Raw genomic sequence first — 15,899 nt, 5'->3', positions numbered from 1 at the left:
CTCTTCCAGGGCTGCTGCATTAGTTCCTGCTCCCAGGTTTCTTCCCCAACTCCCTTCAGTAATAGATTGTGATGTGGAAGAAAAAGGGAAATAAACCCTTCCTTCCCAAGTTGACTTTTGGTCATGATGTTTTATCACATCATTAGAAACCAAAAGACAAGGCTAGAAGTCAAAGATAAAGCTGTCAGAAGGCTTGACTCCTGTACAGAGTAGTGAGAGAGAGTCTATTCCATGCTTCTTGCCTAAATTAATTTGGATAGTCAATCATCTTTGCCTCTTTGTCTGATCCCTACTTTCATCCTCATGTGGGATTTCTCCTTTGTGGTGGTATCTGTGCCCAAATCTTCCCCGTATAATGCATTGGCTTTCTTGGGCTAGAGTCCACCAGAATGATTTCAGCTTATCTATTTACAGCTGCAATAACCGGACTCCAAGGTCACATTCACACGAATGTGGAGGAGATACGGCTCATCTTGAAATGGCCGTCAAATATTACACTATCATGAAGAAAACCTGGGTCTTTGGTTTGTGACCCTCCAATCCAGGAATATGGATTTAAAATTAATAAGTCACGGTAGACCACTTCAGAAACGAGCCACAGAAATCACCTCCAATTGATCACTATGACCTAGAATGGAAAAGTACCATGAGAAAGAGAACTTTATTACAGATTGATTACATTTTGAAGCCACAGCTCCATATTTGCACAACCCTAGGTTGGTTCTAAAGTTCTTGGAATCCATTAACTTTTGGAAATGAAGTAGAACCCAAACACTTCACAGACAGGTGTAAGGAGACGAGGAATCAAGAAATGGTATCCATCATCATCTTGGGAAAGTTGGTAGTGAGTATGAGAGGTCAAAACACTCTCTGCTTCCAGCCAGCTTTAACTGATAGAAAACTGATATAAGGTATTGATAGTAGATAGATGTTAAAGGGAAAAATAAATGAAAGAAAACTGTAAAGGTAGCTTGTCAATGGGCAGCAAATGCCCATTATAGATGTCTAGATAGCATTGGGTATGAATTATACATCAGTGCTCCTGAGGAGGGCAAGAAGAGTGGCAGAGTTTGGCCTCCAACCACACTCTGATCTCTATGGGTTTTGAGAATTTCTGTGTTGTAAACCCTTCAAAAAAGAGAAATACATTTATTTCCTAATAATATTGGTATAAAGAAGAACATATCCTGAGGTTCTGGCTTAACATTCATAGAACTCGCTGCCCTTGTAGAGGGGCAGTATTTGGTCCCAGCGCCCACACTGGGCCTACAATCTCCTATAACAGTGGTTCTGAGGGATCCCAGGCCCCCTTGAGATCTCCATGATCATGAGGTGCATGGACGTACGTGCAGGCAAAGCATTTGTAACACATGCTATGAAACAAATAAACCTCTTTTTAAAATATCAGTATATTGACAATACATAGTAAACATTATTTCTTATCTAAAATTTCACATTTTTTCTTCTCATTTTTAAAGCAGTTAAATCATTCTTATTGATCCTGGGAGAATTTGGAATGTTAGCACTGGGCTCACTGTGCCTAACCATAAAATGTCCCTGAATAGATGGGTCAACTTTTGATTATATGATATTCAAGGTCCTCTAGAGGACAAGAGCCACTGGAATAGATATTAGGGACATAAACATGAGAGATTGGTTAAAGAAGTAGAGACACCAGGAGCCTGGCACAATCCAAGTCTCAGAACCAGGGAAGCAGGCTCTGTAACTGTCTTTCTGATGCTAACGTTTTGAGGACTCAGGGAATGTATGCTTTAAGTACCAGAGCACAAAAAATTAGGGAGTTCCAGAGTCCACAGATCAGAGAAAGACACATTCCTATGCCCCTTGCTTTTCTTCATTCTGGGCACCCTTCATTGATCACATCAGTCTACATTGAGGGCAGATCTTTGTTATCCAGTTCTAACTTACAAGCTGTTCCCTTGAAACCTCTTTGTAGACACACTGAAAGCAATGCTGTACCAGGTCTTCAGGAAATCCTCAACCCAGTAAAGTTGACAAAAATTTTCTACCATCTACCCCAATGCATAGGATATACGTGTTAACGCCAAATGGAGGTTAGAGCCCACGGAGCCATGTGCTCACGTTGCATTGGCAAGGCAGCAGTAAGAGACATGTGAGAAGTCCATTATTTGAATGAAATAAACCAACCCCTTCTGTGAATTCAGGTTTGAGGCCAACTCTGTACTGCTGAGTTCCTTTAGAACAGGACAAAGGAGACACTGAGTCCTCTGGTAAATCCTGCTGCTGCTTCCTTATTACTACCTGAGCTTTGTACCACTGCTCATACCAGTGCTGCAGTCTCCACCATTTCTCTCCCTGTAAACAAGTCAAGGTAGTTAACAGGAAAGTCAGGCCAATTCAGTGGGCTTCATCATCAGGGAGAGAGCAAAGGAAGAGGAGAAGCGATAAGTTTGAGGCACATTTCTCAGGATCCTTTGAAGGAGAGTCTAGCTTGGGTGGGGTTGCATGACAGGAGAGAGGAATCACAAATATGAAGCGTGATGAGACCGTTCCAGGCACTTTGCCTCATACAGAACATCCGCCATTGCTTCTTTGGATATCCCCTCGTTATCTCACAGGTGAAGAGAATGCAGCATCTGGACTTGAGGTAAGTCTTTTGAGCTTTCACATCCAGATGTAAGATTTCCCTGTATACAGAATTTACAATATAAACAGGAGCACCACAAGAAGAAGTGAAAACAAAAAGACTTGTCCCTCCCTCTGCTGGGTTTGTTTGACCTACGTTTTCACATGGAACTGTAGCACCCAAGTTCAGTGTTGCTGGCAACCCAGAGATAGTCACAGATATTTCTAGGCTAATTATCTAAATTGAGGGAAAGACTCTGTTTTTCAGTACTGGACTATGGCATCATAGGTTTTCTATCTAGGTTGTATTTTGTATTTAAATATGTTTTCTTCCTGAAAGTCACCCTGAGTCGTAGCGTAGCTCTGCAGTGGCGACCACCTAAACACATCGTCTGACTTCGAGAATTCAATCATGGGCTTCAGAGTGCACTGCTGCCTTTGCTTTAAGAAAAATAAGCAAGAGTAGAGAAAAACAGCGGACAAGATATTTCTTCTTCAAGATTCTATTTGTCATCTAGACCTCTGGAAGCAAAGCACTAGATAGGCTTCCCTGAATAGCATGATTAATTAGTTCCTCAGACCACAGTTACTGCATGTAATTGGGGTGCCTTTTCATTTGATTTCCTTTGTAAACGGTTCTACCGTTCTCAATTTCCTTCGTGCTCTTGTTCTTCCTCTTAGAAGTGTAAGTTTAGCAAATCAGCCTGGGTGAGAGGAGATTGTCTCGGTGGTCTTCTGTCATCATAGAACACCACAGACTTTTTCTATTTTAGGAATGAAATGCCCTTGAGGGCCAGCCTTGTAAGGTTTATAATTCCCCTTGGTGGCCACACACTTCATGATCCTTTCAAACATAGATCTCAACAGGAAAGAATGACTTGATAACCTGTCAAATAGTTCCAGGATCTGCAAAGATACCACGCAGAAGCTGTCTTATCACTGTGAAAACGTGTTCTATTCTCTGACTATCATCTGAGTTCATCTTCCCTTCTGCTTTACACCTCTGACCTTTGCTACTGCTTCTCAGTAAGAGCTTTCAGCCTAGACCACAGAGAACGTGCTGTGTGTTCTATGCCACACACTGTATGTTACCTGTGTTACACTGCACATGGGCATCTGGGTGTGCCAGACCTCAAATATGCTACTAAGGCTTCACTATGAACCACCAGTAGTTGTCAATCCTGAGATTCACCTGAAAAAATCCAATTCCAGCATTGTGGCCAAATTTAAAGCAAGCATTATTAAATATTAACTATGGACCAAGAGATGGACTTTGGCCAGACCCAGTCCCTGGAATTTCCCAGCCAAAATGACCCCGAGTCACATGTAGCCGAGGCTTATAGGGATAAACCTATAGGCCACTGTACTTTCCCATGAGGCTTTGTTATTTTCCAAGAACCACAACTCCCAGCATTCCAGGAAGTTACCAAGTTCTTGACCTATTGAGGCTTACAGGCTAATTTTGAGCATTAGGTAACATCTCCAAATCCTTCGCTTTTTTTCTCTATAGTGGGTTGGTCTGATGCTGCTTGTATTTTAATGCTATTACTGGTTCCTTAAGACCCCAGAGGTGAGAAAGTCCACATGTAGATCCAAGTGACATTATGTGACCTTGCTCCCAAGTTTTTTCTGATTGGTAACTAAAATTGCTGACAGCCAATAGCTGGGCAGAAGAGACGTAGGCTTTTCAGGATGGAGGTCAGAGGAGAAACAGAAGGCAGAGGGGAGAAGGTAAACAGAGGAGAAGCTTCCATGGGTTAGGTGAGTCATAAAACTGTGGCCCTGAGAGCTGGCCAATTGGAGTTAAGAGCAGCCCAGATGAAGTATAGTAAGTAATAACTAGTAGTTATCAATAGGAAAGTAGATTCTAAGAGCATACAGGGTAGATATCTGCCCAACTCTTGTGCTGGTTGAGGCTTATTGTAAATAATAAAAGTTGTGTGTCCTTTACCTGGGAACTGAATGAGCAGGGCAGGTTCAACCTCTGAGTTGGGGTTAAATGATTTCTCCATTTCCCCATTATGCCTCAGATACTGTTAGCTCAGCTCAGTTCCATTTCTTCTTTAAGAGGTATTTCAAAAGTGTGTTTAACTCCCGCACAGTGGTGGCACTTTGTCTTGTACTAATTTACAATCATTTTAAAAGAATGATTGTCAGATAGAGCCAAAAATTTCTTTTAAAGTATTGAATATATGAGATTATATGTAATGTCTGTGATGTGCATGATTATTAATCATATATGTACATTAGTGCCATGCAGACTAGAGTCACACTAAAGCAAAAGGGGTGTAATGAAGTAATTGTTGGGGAAGTCTATAACTTTTTCAATATAGGGCTAATCACACTTGTGTCTCCATTTACTGACTGCTCCTGAGACTTACAGATCTCTCTTATGACTTCAAACCAGAGCCGATTGTCCAATCTTCCACCGGCAGAGATTCAATTATAAGTAGAACCATAGATGAATATGTTTAGGAAACAGGACCAGCAGGTACGGAGCAGCACAGTGAAACCTTTGAAAAGTCATAAGTTGGTCTACTGTGGCCCAAATTCATCTTTTTGTTTTATTGTTGTTTGTTTGATTGTTGTCCTGACATCATCCCCGAAACCCACACAGTACAGGTAGGATTTCTGAGAACTAAAATGAACCTAAAATTGTGTCCTAACAGTTTCATTGATTTTCATTAATCATTCAATTCTTCCCTCTAAATCTTGGAGCATCATTGAAAATCAAGCTTTTGTTTACCAGAGACAAATTTATACTCCATCAAAGGTCAAGTTATCATCCTCCAAAAGGTTAGTTAGAGATGGCTGGCTTGAAGGGCGATACAAGTTGAATTTGCAGCACTCTGCTCACCCCATCAAGTAGACCTGCCTTCCTTGCCACCCTTCTTAGCTCAACCTGCCTTCTTCCCACTATGACTCGAAAACAAGAATACATCAATGTATTTGAGAGAATCCAATGATTTGAGTCTAGGAATCACTTATTCCCAATATACCTTCAATGATGAATTTCTTTGACCTCTTCATCTAAAGTGAATTGCCCTTTCCTTTTAGGAATGAATATCTGATCAATTAATCATTACCAAAAATGTGTATGGTTCTTAAAAGTGCTTTATGTTTTATATACAGATAAATATTTATTGAGAAAATATGTGTTCGAAATGAAGAATTTCCAGGGCTTCAGTAGACAAAGGCAGTTGTTGCCAAGCCTGGAACCCTGAGTTTGATCCCCAGTTCCCCATAGCAGAAGGAGAGAACAGGCTTCCACAAGTTGTCCTCTAGCTTACATGTGCTCTATGGCATTCAATGCGCACAAAATTAATGAAGAAATTAATCAAAATGAAAATAACCTGAAAGATTAGAGATAAACTACCTATGCTACCTGAATTCCAACTCGAGAAACTTGAAAAGAAGCAAAGGATTTTGTTTTGTCTACAGCGGCTGGTAGGTTGTTTTTTCTCAGAGAGAACGACTTCATACAAAGCAAATCTTGGAGAAAATAGGGAGTGATTAAGAGGTTAAGGGAAGGATCCAGATCTTCAGGTAGGCCTAATCGTTGTGCTTCTTTTAGCCTAAACTTGTAAACCTCAGGATATGTTCACAACTAAATTAATCACTGTTTACATACCTTACATTAATTTTCTTCGGCCATTATTTATTCTAAGTTGACCTATTGACTTGTGATAATTCATTATTTCTTTTATGTTTAGTTTGGGCTTATTCTGGGCAGGGGTTTGTGCATGTATTTGGGGGTTTTATTTGTTGATGTTTTCATTGAGGATTTCTTTTTTTTTTTTAAGGTTTATTTTTGTGACACTACATTCGGGGGATGGGGGTAGAAGATAGAAGTCACATTCTTGGGCTGAAAATATAGATCAGTATTGAAGTAGTTGCCTAGCACCGTGTAGAAGGATCTAGGTTAAGTCCCTACCACATGCACACGCGTGCACACGCTCGCGCAAACACACACAAACACACACACACAAACACACACACACACACACAGGCTATGCACACGAGGAAAGGGAAAAGGTTAGGTTTTTTATTCATATTTAAGGAAATTGCTCTCTGGGCAATCTGATAGGGTGGCACCCATCTGTGATCTAGACTACCCAAACAGGAATAACTAACAAGAATCAAACTCAAAGCAGGATTTTGAGATTGTTGGAATATGTAGAAAAGGTAAAGGGTTTTTGTTTGTTTGTTTGTTTGTTTTTTAATTCCTCCTGCCAACACAATACTGAAGAAACTCATTGCTTTCCATCGTCCTTCTTCACACTTATTCTCATTGTGAAGTGGCAGCAAAGGTTTAAGACTCATTCTCTTGCTGCAAAGAGAATATACTCATTAAGAATCTGTATCATGAAAGTAAAGCAATTAAGAACTGTCTGGCTGTGTGGATGCCGCCCCAGCTCACTGTAAAGCAGCCAGCACGTCCAGACAAGCCTGAGAACCATGAAGTCAGCATTCTGTACCGCAATGTGCTGAGTGACTGGACATTTCTATAAACAAACAAACACCAAATACGCTGTCATGTAATGTCCTTTGTGATTACAAACACGGGGCAAGGGAGTGAGGGGAGGTCTTTATGAGACGTGTGCATTGAAGTAGAGAGATCTTTGGAAAACGCAATCTACCAGAAGACCATCACCATTTATTTCAAAGTCTTGACATTTGGAAATCTCTTCAGATCCCTAATTTGGAATGACAAAGAAGTTTAAACTCATTTTCTGGTCAAAACGTATGTATAGGCTAGCCAATATTTTGTCAACATTAAAGATTTTCTGAGGGAAGATAACTATTTAGAACATTTAATTCAAAAGTCATATGTGGAAGTTACTACGTGTATGCTAATGCATGGGATACAGAAATTACTCATTTCTAGTTAGTTCAATTTAGTTAATCAGATACTGGTGGCTATCGAATGCTGGTTTCTAGGTTATGAATTACTAGAAAAACTAACACCATATATCTTGATATATTTGTACCTTCTGGGAAGAAAGATTTTTGGAAAATTATTTGATGTAGGAACTTTCAAATTACCAAGTAATAAGCACTTAACTTTAAATTAATTTTCATTGATTCTATAGTACAATATTGAACCCACCAGACATTTGGGGGGTGGGGGTTAGACTGTCAGAAAAGATAAAAGTAGGTTGTTTGAAGGATTTATATCTATTCATAGCCCAGAACACTGACTAAAATTTGGCAGATATAAAGTTTGTAGAAGTCGCTAGGTGTGTTTGTCACAAGTAAGCCTGTGAATGGTCATTAGTCATGATATATAGAGAGCCAGAGACAGTGCTCGATAGTACAACACTTGCCTAGCATGTTCAAGATCCTTTGCTAAATCCCCAGCATTGAACACCTTTGTGTTAAAAATTATGTCTACATGTATTTGAACCCGTGTGTGCATCTTTCCAACGTTCCTCTAGCGTCCTATATTTGCTTTGACCCCGAATAGGATTAAGACATAGAAAACCGAATCCACACAGCTCCAGAATGGTCGCCTTTGCCAAATTAACTTGAAAAAGGTCAATTCCCACATCTCATATGTGGTATTATACCTTGTGTTATGCATCATTAAATAAATATTCCAAGCGCTCTTCTATTCTGGATACTATTCACAGTGTGAAGAAAGAGCAGCAGAGTAAACAAAGCGCTTTGTCTCTGGGAACTTTCTTCCATGCTGAATGTTTGACTAATTCGCTTAGCCTTTAGCCGGTATTTTAGTTCTCTTATTGAAGCCCCTGGCTCTCCGGCTTTATTAAGACCAGAAAGAAATGTATCAAAATTTAGCTATTCCTGACACTATTTAGGACTGAGTGGAACCAGGTCTCAGGAAAAGAATGTGCTGGAAGTCTGTCTGGGTAGGTTTCCAAGCTGAGGACTCCTTAGAGAACTTTCTATTGAGGCCAAAAGGCTCATCTGTTTACAGCACTTCGTGGAGAAAGAAGATACAGCCCTTTCCCTTCCACTCTGGTCAAAAAATAACTAGCCCAACCCCAAGTGTCACCGGAGTGCCCTAAAAGTCAACAGCATCCATCCTACAAAAATCAACATCTCTTACTTTCCAACCGTTCCAAATAATTTACTGGTCTGGTTTGGCCTTTCGGTGCCACATTCCATTCCAGAACCTTAGCGAAAATGTTCTCAAGGGCTGACCAGAGACTCCTCCCACTTTCTCTGGGCTGGTACAACTTGACCGCTACTTGACATCAAGGTCAACTGGAGACTGGGAACAGTTATGTAACTGCATTGTAAATTGAATTAGAATTGTTTGTGAGGCCAGACCAGAGAAGCAGGGCAGCTCCAGGCAAGAGGAATGAAAGTCCCCGAGAGACAGTACAACGCAAACAGCCTCCCGGTAGATCGAAGTAATGCCATCACCCGAAAAGCCGCAAACAAAACCCACCCCAGCCCAGCTCCTCAGCGGCCTGGGCCAGTTGCTGCCCTCTCACACGCAGACAGAGAAGATGGTGTGAACTACAACACAGAGTGCTGGCTTCGATAGAATAGACAGGCAGGAGCTAAAGGGATAATCGCAGCCAGAATGCACACAGGGAATGAGATTAAAAAAAAAAAACAACTGACAATTTCGTGCATACAATGTATTTAGTTCATAACCACCCCCTTACTCTCTCATCTGCTTCCGACTCCTGCTGACGCCCCCCCCCCACTCCTGTCTTCCAATCTAGTCCCCATTTTTTTTTGCGATGGTCTTGTGCAGGTGACCACAGCTGTGTCTAATCCCCGTGCCTTTGATAGTAGACAGCCTTTTACAGCACTCTCAACCTCCCAGCTGTTACAGTTCTCCACCACAATGTTCAACACGTTGACCTTTGGAGATGTGACATAATTGTCCTGTTGAGAGCTGATCACTCACTAATCATCTAAAGTAGTCAACTACGTTAACCAGATGTGTCTTCATTGACGCTTACCCACTGGGAAAAGAAACTTCTTCCAACCAAAGCTGAAAGCAGCGTTAATTTTAATCTACGTCTATTTGACAACAAAATAATAATAATAATAATAATAATAATAATAGTAAATTCCCACTGAAAGGTCTATGACCCTCCCAATGTATGGATTTAAATGTGTTAATAGTATCAGCATGAATTCCTCCCAGGGAGCAGACCTCAAATCCAGTCAAAAAGCAGTTGATTATCCCCCAAACCGTCAAACCGCAGTTGTACCAGGCATCTCATGCCTGGAAGATCTGTACACTGATATGTTCACAGCTCGGCAGGACCACTCATGACTTTTCTCCCCTGGTGTTCTGAACAGGATCTTCTGACACAGTGAATGCTAGCCAGCAGGGAGAACAGCCTCCGTTCAGGTCCATCTTGACTTCATTGTGTCCTGTATTCAAATGACATGGAGAACCTCAGCAATAGGGTCTGGTCATCTAGTTCTGGTAGGTAGCCAAGATCAATAGCAAAGTCTGTAGTGTTTAGGAGCATAAGGGGGATCCCTGATCAGCAACTCCTAAGAAGATACGCTGTGCCTGATAGCGGTATTTTCATTTAGAAACATATTCCTTATAGGAACAATATTATCGACCCTCCAGAAAAGAAATATGGTTTTACACTGAACTGAGAACAGGACCCCCGTTGAAGGAATCAGAGAAAGAACTGGAAAGCTTGAAGGGGCTCGTGACCCCATATGAACAACAATGCCAAGCAACCAGAGCTTCCAGGGACTAAGCCACTACCTAAAGACTATACATGGACTGACCCTGGACTCTGACCTCATAGGTAGCAATGAATATCCTAGTAAGAGCACCAGTGGAAGGGGAAGCCCTGGGTCCTGCTAAGACTGAACCCCCAGTGAACGGGATTGTTGGGGGGAGGGCGGCAATGGGGGGAGGATGGGGAGGGGAACACCCATAAAGAAGGGGAGGGGGAGGGGCTAGGGGGATGCTGGCCCGGAAACCGGGAAAGAGAAAAACACTCAAAATGTAAATAAGAAATACTCAAGTTAATAAAAAAATAATAATAAAAAAGAAATATGGTTTTAAAGTAAGAACAGATGACACCCATGAAGAAAATTAGCAGGGCTTATTCGCCGAGATAGGCCAAACCTCTGTAGTGGTCTGTGGGTTGCAAGAGGCATTAACATCTTCCCTCTCCTAGGGACCGCTTGTTCTAGAGAGATTACATGAACCCAGACCTTAAAGAACACATCTAAAAACTGTTTGACAGCTCAGAAGATCAAGAACATACTTTCTCAAAGCAGGATGTCATGCTAGATGGAAGAAAATGTGTGGATTTTCTTTGTGGGCCAACAAACATAAGTGTAAATAACTTTAATAAAAGATACTCACGCCACATCGTGACCTTGGTCCATGCTAAAAGACACTCTTGATATTGATCAGGAGAGGCAGAATAATGATCTGAGAGATGGGGCTACACAGACACTGGCAGAATTTGTGACTTCATCTCTTACCAGCCGTTTCACACGTGACCACATTCTGACGAGTTCATCTTCCTCATCTGTGAAAGGGAGGAAGAGTTACACTGAAGCCAATGAAGGCGGTGTTTGAGGATATTTGCAGTGTGCTGACTCTATTAGTAACAATAATCCTTATACTGATTATTCTGGGTGGTTCGCATACGTTAACTCAATACTCATATAGCAAATCTGAGGAGCGGAGAGGTTCTATATATAACTTTGCCTGGCATTGCACACATGGGGAGCCATGATTTCAACCCAAGCAGTGGCTCTAACATCTGGACTCTGCATAGAATTGTGGTCGGAAGAAAACAGAGATAAAAAGGAAACCCAGGCAGAAGTGTGAACAGAATAAGAAAAGGTTCTACAATACAGCTCCTCTCTCTTCCCATCAAAATAAGAGTTCACTGAAATAAATGGACCATATACGGCTGCACCACCTTTCCTGACCGTCCTGTGGACCTAGGAAATGGCCATGACCTTCAGGATTCTGTCCCCAGCCCCTTCTGCTCCTTGTCGTCATGCTTTCTGTGTCCTCTTGTAGCACCGATAGCCTCACATTTACTATCAGGGCCAGCGAAGACAAAGTTCAGGTTTTCTCCTTAGAACATCTCTGTCAGCTACTAGGGATCCGGCTTCCCAGTGTCTCACTGCAAATTACCTTCTTCCTGGGCTCTCATCTCCAATACGGGCCCGGAGATGCATGAAGCACAGACAGTGTCTAATGTGGCTTTTTTCTAGCAATTGAAAACCATTGCCATTTTTGTCAGACTCCTTTCAGCCATGAAATGGTTTTAGTAGCAAATGGTGCTTCTTCAACTTGCGTTTTCATGGCTCGCTAGAGGCTAGGAATAGACTCGTGTTCTCTGTATCTATTGAGTGCTTATCTTTCCTTAGGATGTCATCTTTGTGCTTTATGGAAACAGAGAAGTTTGCAAAGTATACTAAAGAACTTAACATATTCATAGAATAAATAGTTTCCTATTATATTTTAATTATTTACATCTTTTCCTGTAAAATATGCTAAAATTTCCTATATTCAAGTAAGCATTTCTGTGAATGAATTCTACTTTTTTACTCTACAAAAGTCTTCTCCAGACCCTGTCTCTACCAGCACAGTCTCCCTAAATTTCTGGCAATACTTATTTTGTCTCATGTTCTATAGTTAGATATGCAGTCCATCTGATTTTTCATATATGGCATAATTTTAGGTTTTTTTTTCAGGATATTTCTGCACTGTTTATTAAATAAGAATTCCTTTAACATGACCCGAATGTCATCTGTGCCCAGATGCTAGCTTCCTACTTGCATTTGAATCTGTTTTATCTTCTTTATTCAGTTCTTCTGCTGTGTATTGCCTTGGTAACTGTGATCACACTTATAAGTTTTAATATTTGATAAGACATGTGTCCCATAGGTGTTTGGCTAACCAAGTATATGTCTTATAGAATCTGTTTTCCATAGACATTTCCATTATGGACACCAGACTGTTTATTTTCTCATCTGTGATCAGAAGAGAGGAAGCTATCACTTTCCACTTTCCATGGAAGTAAGGCAAAATGACTATCAATTCACAGAAGCCCACGAGACCATATTTCAGAGGAGCTGAGCCTGTGAATTCTGGAGTCAAATGCTCCAGGTTTGTATTCCAGAACCATGACACAACTAGCTCTGAGCCTTCAGAAAAATCACAAAACGTGATTTTTTCCCATTTTTCCTTTCTATAAAAAAGGAAATATAGTAGGACTTTCTTGGTTCGCAGTTAAATTAGATGAATTAGAACAGGTCCAAGAACTTAGCACAGTGCTAGCAAATGGTTCATGCTCAGTTATGTTAATCGTATTGTGCCATCACTAAGGCTCCTGGATACAATGTATCAGGCATTGATGCTATGTTCGTGACTTTCACATAAAGCATGGGAACAAGCTCATGGACACCATATGGCAAATTGTGCAGATCTCCTAGTGTAGGATGAGGCAATGCAGTGGAGACCAAGCCAGACCAGCTCCTTTAGGTTAGTGCTGTGATGTCAGTGGTTGACTCTACAACAGTACACTGCCCACAGGAGACACATCAGTATTGGAGCAGCCTATCTTATCCATGAACTTATTGCTTCTATGCTTTGCTGAACCAATGAACTTACAACCATTTCTTTCATGCTGTTACTGCATCCAGGCAGTGTCTAACGTGAGTCTCTGGGTTCGTGTGCATGTTTGTGTATGTGTGTGATATGTATATATGTGTATGCATGCAGACACGCTCACCTGTGCTCACTTGTGTGAAGCCAGATGTGGACTTTGGGTATCTTCTTCACCACTCCTGTTTTCTGAGATGACCTCTTCATACCTGCAGCTTTCTTGCCCTTTCTGCCAGCCCCTGAGTACCCAGAAACCCGATGTCTCTGCCCCACCCCCAACCCTGGTGTTACAGGAAAGCGCGTCTGTTCCTGGCTTTTATGTGGGTGATAGAGAACTAAACTCAGTTCTTGGTGCTTGAACAGCAAGTAGTTTGCTGACTGAATCATCTCCCCAGCCTAGCAGTGGCTAATTCTGTGGACTTGACAGGCTAGGCTCAGATAATTAAATTTTTTCTGGTTGTGTCTAGGCAAGTGTTACGGACAAGGTAAGTATTTAGGAAAGCAGAAAGGCTAAAACAAATTGTACTTGTCTCCAGAATGTAAGTGAAGAGGGATGGTGCTTCTGATCTGTGGGGGCTAAACAGGACAGAAACACTGAGTAAGGGTGAACCCCCTCACCCACTCCCACTCTGCTCCCTGACTCCTATTCTCCCCCATCTCCTCTCCCTTTTTCTGAGCTAGGACATACACTTTTTTTTTTAATTTCAAATTGAGATTTGACATTAAGTTTATACTAACCTTCAGATATATGCTGGACCTATAATCTTACATTTTCAGGGTCTCCCACTGATGAGCTTCTGTAATTGTGAGGTATATTTTTATGATTTTTTATGAGTGCCTGTCCCAGTTTAAGATGCTTTCCCAGCCCTTAAGGAACATCCTTCTATAACTCTGTGATGTCTCTTGGATGCCCTGACTGGACTCTCCCAAGCCCAGCCCAGAAACAGCAGGAAATGCCATCGAGACAAGTTAAATCCACTTGAGGCCTTTGTTTCTTTAAGACTTCAGTGGAGGTTGAATGTACACTTAGCAATTAATTGGACATCAGCTTTTCTCCTTCTTCGTGGGCTGCTGCCAGTGTATTAAAGAATGAGGGACAGGACAGTGCCAAGTCTGTGTGGTAAGTGTGGGGGAAGTAAGAGAAATGAATGAAACCTGAGTCTTCTAAGGTGTGATTTAATTTTAACAATAATAATAAACCTGCTTACACTGCCTTTTATAAGACTATCCATTTGACTGACTTTCTTTCCTGCTGACAAAACAGGCAATTGCTATATATAAAATAAATCTGATTAAAACTCTTTCTCTATTGCTGTCAAGGTAAAGGATGCAGACCCCAGGAAAAGAGCACATTTGGGTTCCCAGTGTATGGGAACAATTGTTTATGTGACTCCTGGTGCCAAGACCCAGCAAACCCCACCCCCGCGTGCTACCTTGCAAAGGCAAACAAGGAGCTTTTCTTCAGGCACAAAAAAAGTTCATTTTATCCCCTGTTCTCATTTGCAATGGTAACTATTATTTTGTAATTTGCCTGGCATTTTATTGGCAACCAAAATTAGCAGAAATAATATCTCTTCTTACAATGCACAGTTCCAATTCATTTTGCTTAGCTTGTATGACCTCCTATGATACAGGCAACAGCCCACAGACCTTGTGTCTTGTAAACTAGAACAAGTCCTTAGCCAAAAAGGCAGAGCAAGTCCCAACACTTTCTCTGTCTTATCATTGGAGGATTTTGAGAGTGTAGCACATTGCAAGGAATGAATAATCTTTAGTAATTATACCATCTCTTTTTCTCAGCTGCCAAGTGAGTAGGCTACCTTCTTTGAGCTATAGGAGTACCATTTGTACAATGCTACCCACAAGTTCCGCACTGAGAAACAAGAGACCACAAGTCATAAACGCAAGTCAAGGTGTTGGGCCATGATAAACAAACAAGTAGACAATAGGCACAGATGCCCAAGTCTGGGAATATGCACAAGTAACTACCCTTAGGCAGTACTGTAGAGTGTTTGAATGATGCTTTAATCAGAAATCTAGGTTGAGGGGCTGAGGAAATGCCTTGGTGTGTGAGGGACTTGCAACTCAGACTTGAAGACCTCAATTAGAACCCCAGAAGCCATGTAAAACTGGCTGGCTGAGGTGTGTGTATGTGTGTGTGTGTGTGTGTGTGTGTGTGTGTGTGTGTGTGTGTGTGTGTGTGTGTGTGTGTACAGGAGCATCCCTGAAGGTCACAGGTCAGTAAGAGACCCTGTCTTAAAATGGAGGGTGAAAACAGACATCTAAGATCTACATCCGAGGCACTTGGAGATTACTATGTTCTAAGCGCTGATTGTATTAAAGAAAACAGTAGACATGTTCTATCTAGACAGAAAAGAAGAAAAGGTAAAATTACTTAATGTTGAGTTCAGTGTTTACAGTTTTACAAATAAGCAGTTATAGAGAGATAATGGCATCTCAAGGTATTTAATGTGTGATGTGTAGTAAAGAATAGTGATGACAAGACTAGTCATGAACACCTTCTTGTAAGCATCTTGCAGGGTCCCTGGTCCTTCATTCATGGGTATTTAAAATAATAACATGGACAAAATATATAACCCATAATTTTGATCACTGACCATGCCAGAGATGGTATAAGTGAAACTAGGGGATGGTGGAGGTGAAAACTAGCCTAGACTTGAGATAAGCCACGGGTTGG

Source organism: Rattus norvegicus, chromosome 2 (assembly GCF_036323735.1).
Source record: "Rattus norvegicus strain BN/NHsdMcwi chromosome 2, GRCr8, whole genome shotgun sequence".
Classification (NCBI taxonomy): Eukaryota; Metazoa; Chordata; class Mammalia; order Rodentia; family Muridae; genus Rattus; species Rattus norvegicus.
This window is presented reverse-complemented; position numbering follows the sequence as displayed.